The sequence below is a fragment of the Schistocerca nitens genome, chromosome 12 (genome assembly GCF_023898315.1).
Source record: "Schistocerca nitens isolate TAMUIC-IGC-003100 chromosome 12, iqSchNite1.1, whole genome shotgun sequence".
Lineage (NCBI taxonomy): Eukaryota > Metazoa > Arthropoda > Insecta > Orthoptera > Acrididae > Schistocerca > Schistocerca nitens.
This window is the reverse complement of record NC_064625.1, coordinates 195334872-195346826: the sequence shown is the minus strand read 5'-3', so window position 1 is coordinate 195346826 and position 11955 is coordinate 195334872. Positions and strand designations below refer to the sequence as shown.

The 11955-nt window shown below is 36.9% G+C and overlaps 1 long non-coding RNA gene across 1 annotated transcript; it reads left to right on the top strand.

Annotated features, from left to right (window-relative positions):
- The first annotated feature begins 4199 nt into the window (after positions 1 to 4199).
- On the top strand, positions 4200 to 6675 carry LOC126215107 (uncharacterized). The gene is made up of 2 exons (XR_007542085.1): positions 4200 to 4690; positions 5518 to 6675. It is a non-coding gene; the product is annotated as an uncharacterized LOC126215107 (long non-coding RNA).
- Positions 6676 to 11955: the final 5280 nt, after the last annotated feature.

The following is an 11955-nucleotide window of genomic DNA, read 5'->3' as shown; positions in this document are numbered from 1 at the left end:
GTTTTAGTTCTTATGGATTTTGCAGAAAACTATAACTTCATTTTGCAAAATGAAGTGCAATCCTACTATTGGGGCCACTTGAGGTGCTCAGTTCATCCAGTAGTGATTTTTTTCTAAAAATGAAGATTCCACCACAAAAGAAACATCATTGTGTTTCATTTCAGATGATCTAAAGCATGATGCACCATTTGTTTATTCAGTATAAGAAAAAACCATAGATTTCATAAATCTGACCAAATTGAGTATTTTATAGATGGTTGCAGTGCTCAGTACAAAAACTTCAAAAGCGTGATAAATTTATGTTTAAATGAAACAATAAGTTCACTGTTACCAGTCACCGTTTTATTTATTTCCACGACGCGTTTCGAAGGTTTAAACCTCCATCATCGGGTGGATTTACATTAGTAAGTATTACATTTGTGTGTGTGTTGTGTTACGATTTTTGGAGGAACTTGTGGCACTGCCTAGTAGAGAAACGACACACTATTTCAGAATATGGTTTAGGATAACTTTTGACGAAAAATTAAACTGATATCTAATGGTAAATATTAAATAAGTAAACTACAGTACCTTCAGTGATCACAGGTTCCTTTTGCTGTCGTAACACATCACATGTATACTGCCACATTTGTAAACAAATATGGCGTCTGGAATCAGCTGGGTGCAAAGTTCGTATAACAGAAGTGAAGACATACTCGCAAAGTGCAAAGAATATACATCATAACAATATTATTACAGAATAATTGCTTTAAGCATTTGGCGGTGTTTGTTTTGAGGGGTCAAATATATGTGTGTGTACTTCAGGTCGTATATAAATCCAATTCTGACAAGTTAGAACAGCAAACATTCGTACTCGTTTATACAATCAGGTGAAATGTTAAAATGGCTTAAACTTCATTCTTATTGATAACAATTAGGTGAAATGTTACAGACTATAATTACAATGATCATATTGGCTACAACAGTAAAATCATACATACATTACATTCTTTGATTGGGGTTAATAGACAGATGTGAAGTGAGGGGCTAGAGGCAGAAGGAGAGGTAGAGAGAGAAAAAGTGTGTGTGTGTGTGTGTGTGTGTGTGTGTGTGTGAGTGAAAGGGAGAGGGAGAGGGGGGAGAGGGAGAGAGAGAGAGAGGGGGGGGGGGGGGGGGGGGGGGGGGGGAGAGAGAGAGAGAGAGAGAGACAGAGAGAGGAAAAAGTGATTATTGAGAGGAAACATTTACATGGCAAGGAGTCTTAAGATTGCATGTTGCATATAGTAGCTGCCTAAAGGTTGGAGTAATACATTGGTTAATGCTATGAAATATGCAGATAGATATACATTTGTGCCAGTAGTTGATGTACATACAGTTTTAAGCTTGTACCCCACAAGCTGTTGGTGTGATGAATTATCTGTGAATGAGGTCAATCTCGTGTACTCTTGGCAGCTGTCAATATTTATGGTAAATATTAGGTGTGTGTGTGTGTGTGTGTAAGTGTGTGTGTGTGTGTGTGTGTGTGTGTGTGTGTGTGTGTGTGTGTGTGTGTGTGTGTGTGTGTGCGTGTGTGTGTGTGTGTGTGCATTTTATGAGTGTAGGCAGTCGCTGAAAATGGAGATGATACTATTGTAAATATTGTCATTTTTGTCATTTAAGATAGATTCTGGTTGTTTCATTTGATGTTTGTATATTTGGAGTGTTTCAAGGATGTCTAGTTTTCTGCCTTTTGGTTGGATGTGTAGGATGCTAATACTTGTGTTGTTAACATGGTGTTTTGTTTCATGCAAGTGTGTAGCTATTGCTGATGTGTGATATTTTTTGTTTTTTAGTGCTGCCATGTGTTCCTTGAACCTAATCTCAAATGATCTGCCTGTCTGGCCTATGTAGAAGCAGTCACAGTCCAAACATTCAATTTTGTACACACCTGTGTGATGAAGTGGGTTTCGTGTGCCGATGTTGTGGGGTAACTTCTGTCCAATCTTGTTGTCCGTTGTAAAGGATATGCTTATGCCTTTCCGTTTGAAGACATTGGCAATCTGGTATGAAATGTTACCCAGAAAGGGGATTTTATGGAAGATGTTATTTTCTTTTTGTTTATTGTGTTGTGATTCCTTTGCCATTATTGAGTGTTTTAGGGTGTCTACTATGGAGCTGTTATAACCATTTTCAATAGCTGTTTGTTTTATTATTTCAATTTCTTTATCACATTTATCTTCTGAGAGTGGTAGTTGGATAGCTCTATTAATCATGTACCGGAATGCTGCCATTTTGTGTGCTGCGGGGTGGCAAGAAGAGTTGTGGATTGTGGTATGTGTTGTGGTAGGCTTCCGATAAATTTCAAATTGATGCCTATTATTCTTTATTGTAATGGTAAGGTCTAGGAAATTTATACTGTCGTCTTTTTGGTGTTCAACTGTGAATTTTATGTTTTCATGGGAGTTGTTGAAAAACTGATTCAACTCACTGATGTCATCTTTAGTGCCTTTGGTTAAAATGATGGTATCATCTACATATCTGTAGTAGTAGATGATATTTTTGAGGAGGTGGTGATTGGAATTCAGGATTTTGTCTTCTAGGTTACTTATAAATATTTCTGCTAGCAATCCGGAAAGATTTGAGCCCATTCACACTTTCACACAACTATTTTAAATTTAACAATAAAATCTACCAACAAACAGATGGTCTTGCAATGGGCTCAAACCTTTCCGGATTGCTAGCAGAAATATTTATAAATAACCTAGAAGACAAAATCCTGAATTCCAATCACCACCTCCTCAAAAATATCATCTACTACTACAGATATGTAGATGATACCATCATTTTAACCAAAGGCACTAAAGATGACATCAGTGAGTTGAATCAGTTTTTCAACAACTCCCATGAAAACATAAAATTCACAGTTGAACACCAAAAAGACGACAGTATAAATTTCCTAGACCTTACCATTACAATAAAGAATAATAGGCATCAATTTGAAATTTATCAGAAGCCTACCACAACACATACCACAATCCACAACTCTTCTTGCCACCCCGCAGCACACAAAATGGCAGCATTCCGGTACATGATTAATAGAGCTATCCAACTACCACTCTCAGAAGATAAATGTGATAAAGAAATTGAAATAATAAAACAAACAGCTATTGAAAATGGTTATAACAGCTCCATAGTAGACACCCTAAAACACTCAATAATGGCAAAGGAATCACAACACAATAAACAAAAAGAAAATAACATCTTCCATACAATCCCCTTTCTGGGTAACATTTCATACCAGATTGCCAATGTCTTCAAACGGAAAGGCATAAGCATATCCTTTACAACGGACAACAAGATTGGACAGAAGTTACCCCACAACATCGGCACACGAAACCCACTTCATCACACAGGTGTGTACAAAATTGAATGTTTGGACTGTGACTGCTTCTACATAGGCCAGACAGGCAGATCATTTGAGATTAGGTTCAAGGAACACATGGCAGCACTAAAAAACAAAAAATATCACACATCAGCAATAGCTACACACTTGCATGAAACAAAACACCATGTTAACAACACAAGTATTAGCATCCTACACATCCAACCAAAAGGCAGAAAACTAGACATCCTTGAAACACTCCAAATATACAAACATCAAATGAAACAACCAGAATCTATCTTAAATGACAAAAATGACAATATTTACAATAGTATCATCTCCATTTTCAGCGACTGCCTACACTCATAAAATGCACACACACACACGCACACACACACACACACACACACACACACACACACACACACACACATACACACACACACACACACACACACACACACACTTACACACACACACACACACACACACACACACACCTAATATATACCAAAAATAATGACAGTTGCCAAGAGTACACGAGATTGACCTCATTCACAGATAATTCATCACACCAACAGCTTGTACCCCTTGTCAGCTTAAAACTGTATGTACATCAACTACTGGCACAAATGTATATCTATCTGCATATTTCATAGCATTAACCAATGTATTACTCCAACCTTTAGGCAGCTACTATATGCAACATGCAATCTTAAGACTCCTTGCCATGTAAATGTTTCCTCTCAATAATCACTTTTTCCTCTCTCTCTGTCTCTCTCTCTCTCTCCCCCCCCCCCTCTCTCTCTCTCTCCCTCTCCCCCCTCTCCCTCTCCCTTTCACTCACACACACACACACACTTTTTCTCTCTCTACCTCTCCTTCTGCCTCTAGCCCCTCACTTCACATCTGTCTATTAACCCCAATCAAAGAATGTAATGTATGTATGATTTTACTGTTGTAGCCAATATGATCATTGTAATTATAGTCTGTAACATTTCACCTAATTGTTATCAATAAGAATGAAGTTTAAGCCATTTTAACATTTCACCTGATTGTATAAACGAGTACGAATGTTTGCTGTTCTAACTTGTCAGAATTGGATTTATATACGACCTGAAGTACACACACATATATTTGACCCCTCAAAACAAACACCGCCAAATGCTTAAAGCAATTATTCTGTAATAATATTGTTATGATGTATATTCTTTGCACTTTGCGAGTATGTCTTCACTTCTGTTATACGAACTTTGCACCCAGCTGATTCCAGACGCCATATTTGTTTACAAATGTGGCAGTATACATGTGATGTGTTACGACAGCAAAAGGAACCTGTGATCACTGAAGGTACTGTAGTTTACTTATTTAATATTTACCATTAGATATCAGTTTAATTTTTCGTCAAAAGTTATCCTAAACCATATTCTGAAATAGTGTGTCGTTTCTCTACTAGGCAGTGCCACAAGTTCCTCCAAAAATCGTAACGCAACACACACACAAATGTAATACTTACTAATGTAAATCCACCCGATGATGGAGGTTTAAACCTTCGAAACGCATCGTGGAAATAAATAAAACGGTGACTGGTAACAGTGAACTTATTGTTTCATTTAATGTCAGTAACAGTCACGGTAAAGCCTAACCTAAAAATGTTCGCATTTAAATTTATGTTTAATGAAAGGTTTTAAATTAATCGCAAGCTGGTAATTTCATGCTATGAGTCACGGTAAAACAACATGCGATGGGATCGGGGGAACAGTCAAGAGAACTGTTACAAAAAAATCTTGCTGAGCAGTAGGCAAAGTGAGCAGATCATATACGCTGAACAAATGTACAATTTCTGTTGAAATGTTTATTCTAAAAAATATACTTTTTAAAGGCAGAAGAAATTGAAACTAAAAGAACAATGCTTGAAACCAGATTTCAAACGGGTTAAACAATAGTGGGTACAAGAAGTTTTCATTATTTTAAGCCAGCTTCTTGTGAAGAAATTACAGCCAAACGAGTGAGTTCAGACTTGGAAATTTTGTTGAAACAAAATATTTTTGACTGCCCCAACTATTAAACCTAACCTACATTCTTTTGTTGCATGTGTTTATGAACAAAACTGGTGCATTGGAATGGTTCTGGGTTTCAATGAAGAACAAAGGAACTGTGACATTCTTTTTATGCAGTGTCATGGACCAGCAGGAACTTCCTTTTGGCCTCAAAAAGAAGAAAGATGTCCTGTTCCACTCACCCATCTTCTATGTGTAATAACTCCTCCAGAGGTAGCATCTCAGTTCAGCACATCATATAAGATTGATGCTAATTCCCAAAAGGAAACCATCAAAACATGGAACAATTTCAATTCTTTATTGTAAAAAAACCTTAATGGACATTTAAGTGTAGTTAGTGTACATACAGCTTCATGTAAACTTAGTATAATACTTCAACTGAATAATTATTAAAGTTATCGAAACCTCTTTTTACAAAGGATTTGTTTGAAAACGAGTAATTGCCAATTCATGTATTCAAATGTAAGTAAACCTATTTTGTAAAATTCTCAATGCTTGTGTCTTTTATTTTAAAATAATTGATACATAAAACTTGAGTTCATCTGGTATTTTCACAGTTGTATTGACTCCAAATATTTGATTATTGTACCAAACATGTATTTTACAAAGTAAATTACAAAATTTGATTTCAATTTGGTATATAATTGTTACAACTAAGAACCCCACCAATTTTTTGCACCAATTTGAAATGTAATTTTATGCTGTTTTCATAAATATATGGTTGTATTGGGTTATTTGGAGAGAGATTTTAGCTTTTCATAATTTTCTACGTCAACATCACAGTTTTGAAATTAACAGTTTAGTACAGTTTTTCAATATGAATGAACATTATAAATTGTATTTTGTAGATACATCAGTTTCAATGTTTAATTTAGAACAAACCAGTGAAAATTTCAAGGCTCTAGCTTCAAAACTAATGATTTTGCTTTAAATTCTGTAAAAGCGTGCACACTTTAGTTTCATCTTAATCACCCTCAGAAATACAATTAGCCTAAAACTTTAAATAGTGATAACTCAGAAACTACTTGTCAGAATTGGATGAAACTTGGAATATTTTCTTGTCTTTATGCATACAATTCAAATATAAATTTTCATAAACATCTGTGACAAGTGGGTGCAGGGCCCTGCATGACTTGGTATGGAATGGCCCTTTAGCTGTATTCCAGTGTTTGCTGTGTTTGTTATTAGAAGTGCATTAACTATTGTCACTGATACAACAGATTCTGTTTTGTATTATATTAGTCATTCAGCTATAAATAAATTATTATGAAAATAGCTGCTTTGGTGGTCATAATGTTGCTATAAAATTTTCTGACACCTGTTCACGTAGACACACAAGAATATCCAAAATGAAAGATTCACACAGAACAGAAAACAGAGTCTATGTACCGAAATAACTGATGACATCATTACAGTTAACCATGAGTAAAATGCCAAGTTTCTGCATTCAGATACCTGGTAGTACTAAGTGAGATACTTGTAGATGCTATACAGGAAAACAAGTAAACAACAAGATTATTTTGTGACTCCAAGGGGACTGTGAAAGAAGGTCTCAAAAGTATGACTTGGTAGAAATAAAAAAGAAAAGCCGTGTTATATGTCCTGAACATCTGCTTTGAAGATTCCAAGAACTTGTTTTCTAAATGAAATCTGTAGACTCTTCTTGGCATATACATGCAATTACCAAAAGTACTATAAAAGTTATGTTAGATTAATAGAGTGTGTTACTCCCCCTCCTGAAATCTTGGTTGTTGTGACGGAGTGATCGGTAGTGTAGCCCGAGGTCTGGGTTAGGCAGAAGTTGATAATGTATTTGTGAACTGATGAAACCAGTGAATGTGGAGGCAGAATATAGGTTATGGTAACAGATGGATCTGTAGCATAGCCTAATTTTTATGTTTGCACCAGATGCATCTTATGTACGTATATTGCACATAAACTATGAAAAATGCAAGGTGATCCACTACATAACTTTTAACCACAATTTGCACAAAGGCATATCATATCAGCATCCATTTGACACCCAATGTGTGATTGGGACAGGAAGGAGTCACAGCATGTGGTAAAATAAAAAGATTTTTTTACTATGCCTGTTCTATGGACATGGAAAAGTAATTGTATTGGTGAGGGCAGGTAGCAAAGGTTTCACCACCAGTTAACAGTATTCTTATCAACAGGCTTTGTTCTCATAGTCATGTGGTCTCAAACTAGATTGGCCATTCCTGGTCCTGCATCCCCCTTGTTTCCTTTCATTCCCTTCCATTTGCATTAAATGTATCCTGTTGCTTTTGAGCCCCCTCCCCCCCTCGTCACCCCTTCCCACTCTGATTTTTCCACCTGTGATTATACTTCCCTTTCTTGTAACATTACTGCTGTGGTAGAGTACCCTCAATGTAGTTTCGTGTTTTTATTTGAAAATTCTCTATCCACAACTGAGAAGGGACATGAACTACAGACAAGAACACATACGAATGATGAATTGTTTTCCACAAAATCATTAAAACCTTTCTCAAGCATTAAAAATATGAAATATACCCTTCTCCAGTAGCTAATTTTATTTTTACTATCTATACTCTGTAAATTTGTAAGATCATGTTTAGAGAGCAATTTCAATTACATTCCATTCATTAATGTGATATATGAAGAATGACCATTGAATTTATCTACAAAATATGGAAAAGGATAGATTGCTACTCACCGTAAATGTGACACATTGAGATGCAGACAGGCGCAACGAAAAGACTGTCATGATTTAGCTTTTGGCCAAAGCCTTCTTTAGAAAAGAAAACAGACACACGTTTATTCAAGCAAGCAAGCACACCTCATGCATACATGGCCACCATCTCTGTCAGCTCAGACCTGGGAACACTTCTGTTAGTGGACAGAGGAAACTTTAGAATATATCCAAAATATGTCTCAAGAAAGCAGAAAAAATGTAATTTTCCATTTGTTTCTTACCTCAGTAGTTGTTATACATCTTAGACATCTATCACTATGAACAAAATGACAAACAGTGACAGTTACAAAAATGCATACTGCGGAATTGTAATAATAGTATAAACAAGAATATCAAACACAATGTATTAATTTAATGTGCTAAGTGCCAGATTCAAGAACTGCAGGTGTAACTGAAATGCATTAAAAAACAAATTTTAAAGTGTTTTGAGTAACCACTGCATGAACTCACAAAGTTAATTCAAACCAGCCCCTCTTCATAACAAGAATGAAATTTTTTATCTGTGCACACATTATCGGTCATTGTCAGTAGGCCAAGATAAAAATCACAGAGCAGACTACATTATGATGAAAAATGTAGTGGAATCTTCTTATTCATATTAGCATCCCTGTTGAAACACTTACAGCAAAATTTAGAAAATTTATTTATTTTGCTTCATGGAAGAAATATAAGAGGAAACTGGCTCATACTCTAGTAATTCCAGTTCCAAATGTAAACTTGGACATGCCTCGGGTAACCACCACAAGCTCTAATTAAAAATGTTGATATAAAGGCTTGTCGTGCTGTCTACCGTCAATAACAGTATAGCAGTATGTGCTGTCAGCAATACCAATCAAAAGTGCCTCCTCAATAACATATTCACCAGATCATTTGAATGACACAATGTGTGTGTCAGTCTCAAGTGAAACTGAGTAACATAAATTGTTATTCAGAGATTCGTTAGCCACCTGACATTGAGTATGTGTAATTTAAATTTACTTGGAGCAATTCTGTGTTCTTTCTCTATGGTATGATGTGCGTGTGCGCGCGCGCGTGCGTGTGTGTAATAAATAAATAAATAAATAAATAAAAATAAAAAAAACCTCTGCATCTCATTGTTAACAGTTTCTTCCGATTCCATTTGCTTATGGCAGGAGGTGAAGGATGGCTGTTTAATGTCACTGTGCGCTCTATTTTAGCCTGACTGGTCTCTATGGGATTGAAGTGTAGGGGAATGTAATGCTATAAGTTGCTTGATTCCTGACTTAATACTGTTTCTCAAAACTTTGTTAGAAGGCTTTCATGGGATTGCTCCCATCCGTTTTCAGGTGTCAGTTCAGGTTTCTCAGCATTTCTGAGAAGCTCTTTGGCAAGTCAGGCAAACCTGTGACAATGCTGCCTGTTATACGTATTAAGTATCCCTTGTTCTGTTTGGTATGGGTCCCACACATATGAGCATTATTCTCGGATGGGTTGCATGGGCGTTTCATAAGTAATCTCCTTTGTATGTTGACTGCATTATCCCAGTATTCTATTAACAAATCACTTTCTTCCAACTGCTTTATCCATGACTGAGTTGGTATGATCATTCAATTTCATATCCCCACAGATTGTTACACCAGGTACTTATATAAGGTAACTGATTCCAGTTTGACTCAGTGATATTGTAGTCATAGAACACTGCATTTCTGGACATTGTGAACTAAAGAATTTTACATTTCTTAACATTTGAAGGAAGGTGGCAGTGAAACTTCATGCTAGATTGAAACTGTGTAACAGACTGAAACATGAACTCAGTATCTTGCTTTTTTATTATGGCAAGTAACCACACGTTGAAATCATATCAAGATCTGAATGGGTATTTGCATAACTTTCTGGTGATTAGTGTTGAACATCTGGAGCATATTACGCCATCTAAATATTCAAGGGTAATACCAACAGGCAGTACATAGTGGAACAAACAAGTGTGGCCTGTAATAAGTGAGGCAAATGGAAGACGTAGATTTTCAATTACAGTTCTTGGGTTTATTACAGAACAACATTGTGGAAGTCCCACAACAGCTGTCCGACTTCATCAGGTGATGGGCATTGCTGTCGTCACTGCTGCAAGACGTGACTGGTGATACATAACGGCATCAACGTTTATAGAGATCATGAGCAGGAATTGACATGGCTGAGAGGTGCTCACAGTTGTATGAAACTAGCAATCAGAGTACCCCCTCCTGAGACCAGAAGAGAGGCTTTCCACATGTGTACTATGAGCAGTGATGGTGGTGCTGGACTGTACTGTGGTTAAAAGCTGAATTGACTCTGTAATGCATTGCATCAGATCAGGGATTGAAGGTTCTTGTTTCTCTCGTTTTAATTTAATGACAACCAATGCTGGATTCCAGGTAGTGCTCGGTTGAAATCCCAAATCCCTGTTGATAAGATCATCTGCTGTGTGGATATGGATGGTCTCCTTAACAGTACAAACCTAGACTGATGGCGCTGAAGATAAAGCGTTAGATCTCTCACAAGACATCCGATGCTCCACGTTCAGACAGCCCACCTCGCTGGTTCGGTGCACGAGTGTTTGTCGATAGTGTGGAACATAATGTTGTAGGACAGTATGACACGTCTGCCCAGTATAAGACCTCTCACACTGGCATGGTGTTTCCAAGATTATATCTTTTCCTCAGTTTTGGTGGTGAAAACACACATAGTGTGTCTTGAGGATCTTTTCGGTTCTTGAAGACTTTCTGCCAAAGTACAGAAAGAAGACCACTGCAGTGGCTGTCTCCGCATCTTCATTCACATCCCTCAATTGATCTCACTTTGATTCGAATGCTCGTAGCACATTGGCTGCTGAGACATGCCACTCCTCCTTTTCCCAGAGCAGCCTTTCTATAGCTTTTAAAGGAAATCAACATGAAACATATTTATACATCATAGTAGTGACACAAAAAGTTGATGGTGACTTGCTAGAAGGAACAGATATGGCTTCTTCGCTCAGTAATTGTAAGTAGCATTAATAGTAACTATGCACAACACCACACACGAATCAATACTAGATCCGCCATAACTACTTATTGTTATGGCGTGGAATACAGTTATGTAACTGAAGTTAGCCACGAGTGTGAATAATTTGGAGTGGCACTTTCATCAATCAGAGAGGGGCTGAGTTAAATTGTGCAATCAGTGTGTACCCAGGACCACAAGACATTATTGCTTTGTGCAAGATGACAGCTTTTGATCTGAAAATATAACTCTGTGCGAATCTGTTTGTGGTAAACATTTGTGTCCCAGTGTTCCGTTGCTTTTTCTTGTAAACGTGACATCCAGAAATGGTGAGCTGCCAATTTTTTCCACATTTGTGGTGAATTGATTATTCAAGTGGAAGGAGTTCAAATGCTATAGAAACAGAGGTAGAGGTGTATTGTCAACATACCATCAATGGCAGGAAGATTGGAGAGTTATCAACTGCAGTCCTTTTTCCTCAAAGTCTGCTATAAAATAGTTTGCCACCTTAGGAGACATGGGTCTTCCCATGTCAACATTTCCCACTTTTTCAAAGTAATGGGTGCTAAATAAGAAATAGATTGAGATAAGCACATATTTAAATAATGACATAATGTCTTTCTCAAACCTACTGCTAATAAGCTCCAATGAGTTCTGTAGGGGCACTTTCATAAATAAGGATTCAACATTAAAGCTAACTAAAAGATCAAACAGTGGAAATTCCTGGTATGACTATCAATAGTGTAGGAAAAGGCAGATGGCTACTATCTGTAAAGAAGGCATAAGTTGCAGACAGGCACAATTAAAAGACACATCCATAAAGCTTTTGGCCACAATAT